The sequence below is a fragment of the Macaca nemestrina genome, chromosome 5 (assembly GCF_043159975.1).
Source record: "Macaca nemestrina isolate mMacNem1 chromosome 5, mMacNem.hap1, whole genome shotgun sequence".
NCBI lineage: Eukaryota > Metazoa > Chordata > Mammalia > Primates > Cercopithecidae > Macaca > Macaca nemestrina.
In genome coordinates, this window is record NC_092129.1 from 142,460,381 (window position 1) to 142,472,527 (window position 12,147).

The 12,147-nt window shown below is 44.0% G+C and overlaps 1 long non-coding RNA gene across 1 annotated transcript; it reads right to left on the reverse strand.

The window, feature by feature from the left end:
* Window positions 1-1,824: 1,824 nt before the first annotated feature.
* LOC105489659 (uncharacterized) lies at window positions 1,825-7,096 on the reverse strand. Its single transcript, XR_011623136.1, has 3 exons — window positions 6,994-7,096; window positions 5,280-5,674; window positions 1,825-2,153 (listed from the first exon to the last, which is right to left on the reverse strand). It is a non-coding gene; the product is annotated as an uncharacterized lncRNA (long non-coding RNA).
* Window positions 7,097-12,147: the final 5,051 nt, after the last annotated feature.

Consider the following 12,147-nt stretch of genomic DNA (forward strand, 5'->3'; position numbering starts at 1 on the left):
ACGTCTCAGAAATCACCACTAAAGAACTTATCCATGCAATCAAAAACCACCTGTACCCTGAAAACTATTAAAAGAAAAATCATTTGCATTGTAGCAACAACAAAAAAAGAACTGTCCCAAAGAAGAGATGCATAGGAAGAGGTGTGTGAGGGTCCCAAACGTACAACTTCCATGTCCTCACATCACCCTCGTGGAGGATCCACCGGCCAGGACGTTCACCTGAGCCTCTGTGTCCAGATTGTTGGGGCTTTCATTACATAAGCATGACTGACTGAAACACAGTCCATGTGACTGAACTCCATCTCCAGCTCCCCTCCTCTCCTAGGAGGCTGGGTAGACACACTAAGCCTTCCAGAGGATTCTGATATGCATCAAGTTGAAGAACCACAGCTCTAGCACATAGAAAGTGCTCAACAGATGTTTGTTGAGAGAATGAATGACTCCTGTAAGGAAAATCCTCTTCATCCAATCTGTGGAAACAGGTTCGCAGTGAGATCTTTCTCAAATAGGATCTGTCTCCATATTGAAGATTTGTTACTTTTAGCTAAAGAGGAATTTCTTTTTTAGCCTTTGAGCTCCAGCTTGAGAGCCCCAAGTTCATGATAATTAACCCAACACAATCTGCCTGAAGTGCAGTGACAGATATCTTTGTGCTCACTTGTCACAGTATCTAGGTATTGAGGGAAATATAACTGCCCTTATATTTTCGCATGATACCTGACCTTTTCTTTCATTGGGGAGTTCCAATCAGCAATATTACGCTGCATTATTTCAAAGGGTCTGAAGTGGGTGGGACAAGAGAGGAACATCTGATCTCCGAAACATTCCTGAACGCAGCAGGAGAGATGAAGGCTAGGCTTCAGGAAGAACTTCCTCAAAGTCAGGGGAGCAAGTTGTAGGAAAGTGATAGGGACCTAAGGAAATTGTGATATCCTCTTTCATAAATGCCTGAGTTAGGGTGGGTCTTATCTGTGGACAGAGAAACCACAAGATTTTCAGAATTCAGGGAACTTAATTGAGAAGTGGTTGTCTTTCAATGAGGAATCACCAGACCAGCCATGTAGATTTGAGTCTATTTCCCCCTGTTTCTCTGCCTCAGGGTCTTTTAGCCTAGGCACCATGAACATTTATGACTGAATAATTATTTGTGGTGGGCACTGTCCTGTGAATTGTAGAATGGTTAGCAGCATCCCTGGCCTCTCTCCTCTAGATGTTGGTAGAACCCCCTCTTTATTTGTGACCATGAAAAATGTCTCCAGACATTGACAAGTTTCCAAGATCAGAGAGGACTGTCCTATGTTGAGAACCGCTCTATCTGTAAGGTCCTTGTTGGAACCAGTATTCCAGGATTCTGCCAAGCAAAGCAAACACGACCCCATAGCACATGGGGCAGACGCCACAAATAGGAATTCCCCTTTCATTTGAAAACAGATAGCCCAGGCCAAGCTTTCACAGGAAACCAAGGGTTTAGCCTTGTAGCAAATAGATGGCAATGTTACTACCAGAGTCAGAGTCTGAGCTACTTTTGAGGCATTGTCTCCAGAAGGCCCTTTCAAGGTGAGGCTAGTGAAGCAGTTATGCAAGTGCAAATCCGGACTTTATTTAAAATTAAAATGTTCTGTTTAGCATGAAGTTTTTTCATTAATTTTGATTTTTTAGAAATGTTGCATTAAAATATTACTGAGTTTCTTTTTGTGCCCCCTTAAGTGTTACACCCCAATAAGTATTTCACCTCACCCTACTTTTGCCCCTGATCATCAAGGTTTTTTAATGCAGAATGGCAGGTGCAGGGATGAGGAGCATTGCAAAGGGAGCAACCAAGGCTTAACCTGCAGGCACTGGACATCTGGTGGTGTAGAGATCCCCAGCAGGGACTGCTCAGCATGGAAGTACTGAAGATAAACTAGACAGAACCTCCCAGCCCTAGTCCTCAATGAATGAGCGGTTCTAGGATATCACATATAATTTATTCATTTATTCACAAGTCATTCTCCTAGGGCCTGTGCTGGAACAGACATGGAGAGACCAATAGGATGGTGCTCACTTTCCAGGCGGGGAAGACAGCTCATAAACAAACGAAGCCTGACGTCAGTGATAAGGACTGCAGAAAGTGCCAGAGGAGACTCCATGAACAGTGATTCATTTGATCTGACCTGTGGGGACAGAACTCAAATGTAAGATTCATTCTCAACCCGAGAGATCTTGTCAACCACAGGTCACTTTCCAAGCTTGCTAACAAGCCTGCCAGCATCACAGCGATGAGCTGTGGGCTGGGGATTTACTTAGCTTCATTTCCTTTAGTCACTTAGGTAACAATTGAGGGACTTTCTACCCCCCTTCATATAGCCAAGGCTTGATCGGGTGGAAACAACTAATGAAACAATTCCTGTGTAATTAGAGTATTTAATTGATGATCATCCAGAGTACAGTTTTTTTTTTGTTTTGAGATTTTTTTGGGGGGCAGGGAGATTCAGAGAAGCAGAGAGAAAATAATATGCTTGTGAACAGTAGTCTAACTCCCCTTCTTACAGATGAAGACAATGAGGCCCAGAGGGGGCAAGTGACTTGTTCAGGATGCCAGCCTTAAAAGGGAACTTATAAATAATAATAGTGTGGACCCACAGGTGAGAGGAGAGAAGTGGGGGAGGGCAGGTTTGCCTCCACTTCTCTAGCTGTGCAGGAACATGTACAGCTTTCTTCCTTAAGAAATTCATTAAGCAGCAGCTAATTCCCATGGCAGCAATAAATGGTACTAACAACCAAGCATTTGGTTTCTCATAGGAGATGGGGTCCCTTGCAGCTGGTGCCATGTGTTCCACACTCTGGGATGGAGGAGCTGAGATAGCTCACAAGAGTTTATACTTGGAAGGGATGGGATGTTGTACCTTTTCCCCAGCAGCCCTGAATGTCCCTTGCTGTTCCTCTGAGTTCCCTGCAGCTGAGGAATCTGCTCTCTTTCAATGTACTCTCTTCTAGAAAGAGGGAGAGCAGGAAGCATCACGGATTTCACTTTATGGTTGGGGAAGTTGGTATTCAGAAACATTTGGCTATTTGCCCAAGGGTAATTTGCCTAGTAAATTGCTGGCAGAGCCTGCTCTAGAGCCCAAACTGCTGTATTTTCTGCCCACCCTGGGCTCTGTGGCTCACTTCTGCTCCTGCAATACAGATTCAGGGGTGATATCTTACCAAAACGGGTCTATGCGTGGTCATCTCCACCACAAGACCAACCACTCTCTGTTGAACACCACCAGTGCAGGGGAAACCCATTTCCTCTTGACACAGCACAATCTCTCTTTGAACTCCTCCTTTAGGAAATTCTTTTTTTTACAAATTCCTTAGTTTTCTGTGTATAGACACCGCCTATCTCCCCTCCAAGACAACTCACACAAAGCACACATCTTCCACCTCTTCACAGCCCCCATGCCTAACACAGTGCCTAGCTGAGTCTATGTTTAGAAAACATTGGCTCCCCATCAAAGTTATTGAAACACAGGAAAAAAAGAAAAAAGAAAAAAAAGAAAAGAAAAAACACTGGCTCCCTTCCCCTGCCCTGAACCTGGATTCTCTGATTATCCACATTGCAGTAGATCCATTTCCTGGGAGCTGCAATGGGAGCACCTTTACCCACGAAATGGGATTGCAACTGCAAATGCATAGAGGTTTGAGGCAGGTAACACAAAGGAGTGAAGCCAGCTCGGTGGGTCTCCCAGAATCCTCAAGCTCTATATGAGTGGGCAGCTTAGCTCAGCTCCAGCCGAAGGGGGTCTCATGAAACTATGGCCACAGTCCTGCCAGCACTTCCCATGGTCAAAAGGAAGCAAAACTGGGTTTCTATGTGAAATTTCCAGATGTATGCATGTTTGGCATTCTATTTATCTTTTTAAAAAAGACATTTTATGATCAAGTCAAACAAAACATAAGTCCAGGGTGCCTGTTTGCAAATTATGACTTTAGCATTTTCTTTGGTATATCAGGTGAAAAGACCTCAGAAAGGGGCAGGATGGGGAAGAGAGTAACCCACATGTAAAGGGTCTGCAGGAGAGGGGCTCATGACATCCTTTCTCCACCTCCCTTTCATCTCCTCTCTCTGTATCACCCTGTAGGGAGGAGATGTGCCACATCTCCCTACAGGGTGATACAGAGAGAGGAGATGTGGCACCTGAGTCTCTCACTTCCTACTGGCCCCATTGTGTCCCAGGTCCTAAAGTACTACCTCCCTGCCTCTGTTTTCTTGGAGTCACAGCCTTACCACTCTCTTTCCTTCCTTGTGGGTAGATGAGAGGGAAAAACCATCAAGCTCCATACTTTCCATGGCTGGCAAGGTTCCTCTCAAATGTCTTCTCAGCAAATCTCTGTGTTTTCAATTACCTCCTAACACACCTCTAGGGAGCCCAGCCAGGCGGGAGGATTAGTAGAATAATGACTTTAAATTATTTAGTTCTTTCCCCCCTGTCTTTATTCTGTGACAATATTGAATCTAATCCAGGTCCAGATGCATTGGATGATACATGACAGGTTATGGCTAATAACTGATCTCGTTTTCAAATTAATATGCAAATTCGTCTTCAGAGCTGAGGAATTAAAAAAGCGAGTTGGGGACAGCTGGGAAGAGAGGAGTGTAAGTGTAGAAGTGAGAGGGAAGAGGAAGTTTCATTGTCCACCCTCTCACCTCTAGTCTAATCAGAATTTTTGCATGAGAGACAGGGAAGGGGAGATTTGATAACATGGAAAATCTCTGATGAACAGAGCCCCTGAGTGTACCAATGTCTCGCTCGACAGGGAGACTACAGGATTTGAGCATTAGAGCTGGAGAGGAATCCACACCCATTTCTCAGATGAAGGAACTGAGGTCTGAAGTTACACAATGTGTTAGGAGCAAGGCTGTGGCTATAAACCAGAGTATTGGGGGTCCCTGTGCCAGCAGGAAGGTGGCAAGAGAGATCAGTCTTCTCCAGAGTAAGTAACAAGGGAAATGGGATTCATTCCACTCTAGACTCTGAAGATGCATCCCTTTTAGTTCAAGAAGCAGACCCTCTCTTGCATGAGATTCTCTGTAGGGCCATACACAGTGTTTGCTCAGAGTACTGACCACTACTAATAATTACTCGGGTTGGAGAATTGAATTAATCTATGAAGCCATGAATATGGGGCACACAACTGAGCATCTACTATGTGCCAGTCATTGTGCTAATCACTAGAGATAGGCTTTTGCCCTATATGTTAATCACCAATGCCACATAAGTGGGGAAACTGAGTCCCCACAAGGTATAGTGACTTACCCTAGGGTGAAGATTTCATGGGAAGGCAGCTGTAGGTTTCAGGGCTCTTCAGTCTGTCCCAATGCTCCCTCTGTTTCTCAGGCCAGCTGTTTGCTTTCAGGTCAGGAGCTCAGGGATCTGGTTGTACCCAGCATAGATTTCCTTAGCCTGTTTTTTAAAAGCTAATGGAAAAACAAGTTGGCGTCTTCCCAGCTCACCCTGAAAGAGGGGTATTCGAGAGAAGAAGCCACTGGCAGCAGATGACCCATGGCCAGTGAAGAGGAAGCGGTGGGTCTGTGGCTGGGAGCTGGGCCCAAGCATGGAGCTTTCTCATGGCCCACAGATTGACACCTCCAATGCTTCATTAGGCAGGATTGTCTCAGCAGGAACCTTGTTCCTATTTGGCACCCCATTGCCTAAAACCAGAAGAGGAGACAAAGTATTTATTCATTCAAGAGTCAGGCCGTCTATATTTCAGCAAGAGTAACCCACATGTAACCAGCTGTTAAAAGTAAAAGCTCTCTTCCACTGGTCTTCTGAACAATCCTGGGAATGGAGGGTCCCTTGGACTAAGGTGGGTTTCAAAGTAAGGAGAACAGAGAACACCAAAAATGAGGTGGTCTTGGGCTTCCACGAGGTGGGTGTTGTCCCCAGCTGATCCTTTCCTTACAAAATAAAAGAGTTTCCTAAAGAGCAGGACCACTGCACTAGAGAAGCCAGCACCAAGGAGAATGGGCAAAGGGAGGAAGGGAAGAAGGAGGAGTCAGAAAGTTAGGGAGGGTCCTGACAGGCACACAATCCCTCAAGCGTGCCCAGCTCTTTTGACAGACCTCACACTTTCCACAGCCTGATGAGGAGCAAGGACACCTTTCAACTGTTGCACGCACTCTGCAGATGAGGAAACGGAGGCTCAGAGATGTTAAGGAACATGACCTAATGAGCCTCCTCCTGCACCAAGTGACAGTCCTCTCGTTGTGCCTCATGTGTCTCTCTCTTTGACTCCTCCTCAGCCACCATGAGGGAGGCTGCAAGCCAAGCCCTGGGCACTGAGGATGGTGAGTGGCAGGTGGCTGCAGGAGCTGTGTGCAGACTGTGCATGCGGCAGCAGGAATTATTTGCAGGCTGAGAGCGGAAAGCCATTTAGCAGTGGAAGCAGCAGGTGAGACAGCAGAAGCAAGGAGCTGCAGAAGGAAAGCCATGGAGTGGAGGGGTGCAGATAAGAGCACAGGAGAGATGAGCTCAGCACCAAAGAGGCTAGGGGAGAAAGGGAGGGTGAGCAGCCAAGGGCAGCGGGATCTGAGGGGTAGACCCCTCACAACCTGACACTGTGTCACCTGCATGTCAGGCCAGGGCAGACACCATAGTGGGAAAGCCAAGAGCACTGTGCCCCAAGGCAGTACCTTCACCACACCGACCCATGGGTCCAGCTGGCCACTGCACAGAGAATCCAGGATGATGCTATAATGACCTGGGTGGTGAGCAGTGGGCTTTTCAGAAACTTTTAGATATAAATTTATTTTCTGGGTAATTAAGTTAGTATCAATGAAATTCCTTTTTGTTACAAGTCGTATAGCAGGTTAATTATCCGTGTTCCCCTTCACTCCAAAATAGGGGGCTGGTTATCTTGACTTTCAAACATTTTTTGCAGTGATTCAAGCAAGAAATGTATTTGACATTATGACCCAGTGCGTACACACACACACACACACACACACACACACGTGCTCATACACACCTATGAATGGAGAGAGCAGTTCCTCAAAACAATACTCTATCAAGACATACTTTCATAGTCTCTCTTTCTCTTCTTCTTCTCTTGTCTCATTTCTCTTATTTCCTTCTTTCCTTCCCTTCCATTTGATTTCATTGGGAAAAATGCCAGTCATAACCCATTGATTTTGGGTCCTCCTCACTAATGGGTCTTGACCTGCAGTTCAAAAAACACTGATCCTGATAAATCATACAAAAACTTCTTGCTGCCCTTCCCCTCTGCCCTTTTTTTTTCTGAGATGGAGTCTTGCTCTGTCACCCAGGCTAGAGTGCAGTGACACAAACTCAGTTCACTGCAACCTCCGCCTCCCAGGTTCAAGCAATTCTCCTGCCTCAGCCTCCTGAGTAGCTGGGATTACAGGCGCTTGCCACCATGCCTGGTTACTTTTTGTATTTTAGTAGAGACAGGGTTTCACCATGTTGGCCAGGTTGGTCTCGAACTCCTAACCTCAGGTGATCTGCCTGACTCGGCCTCCCAAAGTGCTGGGATTATAGGCGTGAGCCACCATGCCCAGCCTGCTGTTCTCTCTTATTAGGCTGCCTGTGTGACCCCTTCTGTTAGGAAGATGCAGTCTCTGGAAACGTGTGCTGCATAGAACACCAGGTGAGGGTCTACGGAGGTTTCTGAAGCATTAGGGAAAAAAATCTCATCATTTTTTGTTCTCAAACAGTGATGCAATTGACATTTATCCAAGGGACAGTCTACTCCCTGGCATGTGGATTGGCTTTTACTGCAAAATGTATAAAACAGGGCAATGGGGATAGTCATTAGACCCCAAGTACATGTGTGCTCAGCACTCCACCAGGCACTTTACAGGTTTATTTCATTTACTCTTCACTCAATTCTATAAAGTCAATATCATTAGTACCATTTTACAGGTGAAAAAAATAGAGCTCAGGGAATACAAGCAACTGGTCTAGAGTCACATAGAGGCAGAGTTGGGATTTAAACCTAGGACTGTATATATTGTCTTGGGAACATTAAATTTTGAACAATTGAACATCAGCATTGTTCTAGACAACAAAAATGTCAATATCTTGTGTTCAGTGTCCTCCCCTCCACAAACACACACAAAAACATTACTCAACCAAATCTGCATATAATTGTCCTATTTTTTATGGCATGGAAATGAGGCATATTGAGTCTACCTGTATTGGTGTCCACATGTCCCTTCTCAGAGGAAAATGGGGGTGGTGTTAGATGATTGGCAACCTCCAAAGGGAATTTGAAACAGGTCAACAGCCTCCTTCTGATTTAGGATGGTCTGCTGTGTGGGCACTGCAGGTCAGCTTGCTTGCCCTCCATCCTGCCCTTCTTCTAGTCTGTCTTCCTGCACAGCAAGGGCTGGAAAGCTAAGAACTACATTTCTCAGACTTCTTTGTAGTTATTCTTCCACATGTCTATTAAGCTCTCTAATGAAATGTTTTTGCATAAGACTTGGGAGACAAAGTGAGGTACAGGCCACCTTGCCTCTGCTTTTGATTGTATTTCTGCTGGCAAGAGAGGTTGAGGAAATGTGGCTTTTATTTTTCTTCTGCAGCAGCATCCCAGTGCCCGTTTTTGTTGGGTGTGGAGAAGCAGTTGTAGTGGACACAGTGGCTGAAAATCACATTCCAGACCCACACACCAGCTCTGAGAGCAGTAAAACAGACAGGCACAGGGCACAGCTGCAGGGTTGCTTTCCTGGATTCCTGAGCCCTGAATCATGGCTTGGTGTGATCTTAAATTCAACAGCTTAGAGGTGCCCTAGAAGGAGCAGCTCCATTGACAAGTCAGCTTTGCAGTGTTCCAAGGGGCATTCCTGCACCCAACCTGAAACTCATATGGTTCTAGCCTTCCTAAAGACTTTTAGGCACCTAATTCCATGCCTCTAATCTCTTTCCATTTGAAATATCTAGAGATGTTTTCTATTTCTTGCACAGAACTTGACTGATACATTTCCTTGACTCCCTGAGTATCCAGCCCTCTTCAATACATGGAAAGGGAAAGGAAAACTCTCTCTTTCAGACAAGGACATCCACCCTACTATAAGGGGCTGAGATTTGGTTCGGAAGCCCACTCTGTTAATTGCTTTGGCTCATTGATTTCTACAAAGTTACAGACTTCTCATTCACAAATGAAAATGTTCTGCTTCATGAATGTGTTGGTTGGTTTTGTTAGTAAGAATCCTGTTCAGTACCAGGGAAGCTTCAGACACTTATATAGGTATTCCTTCTCCTACTGGGCAGTTCTGAGCTCTAGAAGGCTTTCTGTGGGAGCAGGGTGTTCCCAGGGAAAGTCTCAAGTCCTACTTTCCAGCCCTGAAGATAACAGTGTGTTGCTTCTCTTGACAGAGCCTTCAGAAGCCATGACAAATATTTTCTATTCCCTGAAGTCCTAGGAGTGGTTCGTGGGTTACCCGAGGAAGATCTTGTTTGTCCCCAGGATGGGGAGGAGCAGTGAGGCCTGAGTGGTTGGATTCCCTGCCCAGGGATAGTCCTGTATGGATATAACTGGCTGGTGTGAGGAGGGGGCATTTAACACAGGAATCCTGCACTTTAATCATGGGAAGAGCTACTGAGCATGGCAGCCAGCACCATTTCACAGAGGAGCAAAATAAAACTCAAAGAGGACAAGAGACTATCCCAGGTCCCATCATGAGTCAGCGTGAGAATAGTGACAACAGCCCAGAACTCCTGTCTCCAAAATAATTGTTCTTCCTACCCCAGTACACCAACTACCCCTTTACCCAGAAAAGACAACAGACAGACATCACTTTTGGAGGGTGTGACTGGGGACATGGCTATCACTGAGGCAAAGCTGATATGTGAGCTAACTGGCAAACTTCCCTGCCTCCACTTTAGGCAATGAGGTGCATCCATCAGGGTCCTTACAGCAAACAGGTGGCACCCTGAAATTGGGTCGCTTGGGGAAAATTTAGTGAAGAGACAGTATAAGTCAGCATTCTCCAGAGAAACAACCAATAGAATAGCTAGCTAGCTAGATTGCTAGATAGATAGTTAGGTAGATAGATAAGAGGAAATTTACTATGGAAAGTGTCTCACATGGTTATGAATTCTGAGAAGTCCCACAATCTGCCATCTGCAGGCTGAAGAACCAGGAAAGCTGGTGGTATAATTCAGTCAGAGTCCAAAGGCCTGAGAATCAGGAGCTCTGACATCTGAAAGCAAGAAAACTAGATGTTGCAGCTCAAGAAAAAAAGAGAGAATTTGCTCTACCTATGCCTTTTGTTCTATTCAAGACCTTAACAGATTGGATGATGTCCACTGACACTAGTGAGAGCAGATCTCTTTATTCAGTCTCCTTATTTAAATGCTAATTTCTTCCCAAAACACCCTCACAGGCAGACCCAGATAGTATGTTTCACAAGCTATCTGGGCATCCCATAGCCCAGTCAAGTTGACACATAAAATAAACCATCACAAGGACATTTACAAAGCTGTTGGTAGAGTGTGGAAAATAATAAAAGATGGCTCAGTTCTCCAGGGAGGGCATTCCCATTTCCACCTGAGGCCTAGAGGGTCAAAAGGAGGGGGAATAGTACTTGAAGCTTAGAGAGACAGTGAGCTGTGTGAGAAGACCATGTCAAAGGATCTGTGACCTGCAGTCAAGGGATGTGGCCAGCCTACAGCATCCCCTCTTTCTACCTATCTCTTTAGGTTGTCCAATGATTCAAGCAGTGTTCTGTCTCCCATCACATTTTCAACAAAGGTGCCCAGTTTATTCAAGGGTAAATAATAGTCTCTTCACCAAATGATGCTATGTAGGACAACTGGATTTCAAAATGAAAAAAGAAAAAAAAAAAAAGTTAGGCCCCTACCTCATACCATATGGAAAAATTAACTCAAAATGGATCAATGACTAAAATATAAGAGCTAAACTCATACAATTTTTAGAGAGAGAGAGTTAGGTGTAAATCTCTATGACCTTGGATTTGGTAATGGTCTCTTAGATATTGAACCAAAAGAATGAGCAGCAAAAGAAAAAATTGGACTTCATCAAAATTAAAAACTTTTATGCATCAAAGGACATCAATTAAAAGGTGGAAAGATAACATAGAATGGGAGAAAATATTTGAAAATCATGTATTGAATAAGGTTTTAACATCCAGAATATAAAAAAGATATATTCTTTTTTATAAGAAAAGACAACCCAATTTTACAAATGGGCAAATGACTTAGATATTTCTCCAAAGAAAATATACAAATGGTCAATAAGCAAATGAAAATATGTTGAACATCTTTTGTCCTTAGGTAAATGCAAGTCAAAATCACAATGAGATACCACTTCTCACCTATTAGGATGATAATAATACAGAAAAGAAGTGTTGGTAAGGACTTGGATAAATTGGAACTCTTGTATATTGCTAGGGGAATGATATAGCTGCTGTCAAAATAGTTTGGCAGTTTCTCAACAAGTTAAACATAGAATTACAATATGATCCAGCAATTCCACTCCTGGATATATACCTAAAAGAATTAAAAAGCGGGACTCAAACAGATACTTATATGTCAACGTTCATTGCAGTATTACAATAGCAAAACAAACTAAACCCCAAAACAACTACAACAAAACCTCAAGTGTTCATCAAGAGTGGATAATAAAATGATAGTACAATCTTCCCTCTGTATCCACTGGAGATTGGTTCCAGAACATCCAAAGATACCAAAATTCATGGATGCTCAAGTACCAGATATAAAACAGCAGGGTATTTGCATGTAACCAAGGCATATCCTTCCTTATACTTTAAATCATCTCTAGATTAGTTATAATACCCAATACAATGTAAGTGCTAGGTAAATAAGTGTTATGCTACATTTTTTTATTTGCATTATGTTTTATTGTGCTGTTATTTTTATTTTTTTAACTTTTATTTTAGGTTTGGGGGTACATATGGAGGTTTGTTACATAGGTAAACTCATGTCATGGGGGTTTGTTATACAGATTATTTCATCACCCAGGAATTAAGACCAGTACTCAATAGTTATCTTTTCTGCTCCTCTTTCTCCTCCCACCCTCCAACCTCAAGTAGATCCAGTGCCTGGTATTTCTTTCCTTGTGTTCATAAGTTCTCATCACTTAGCTCCCACTTATAAGTGAGAACATGTGGTATTTGTT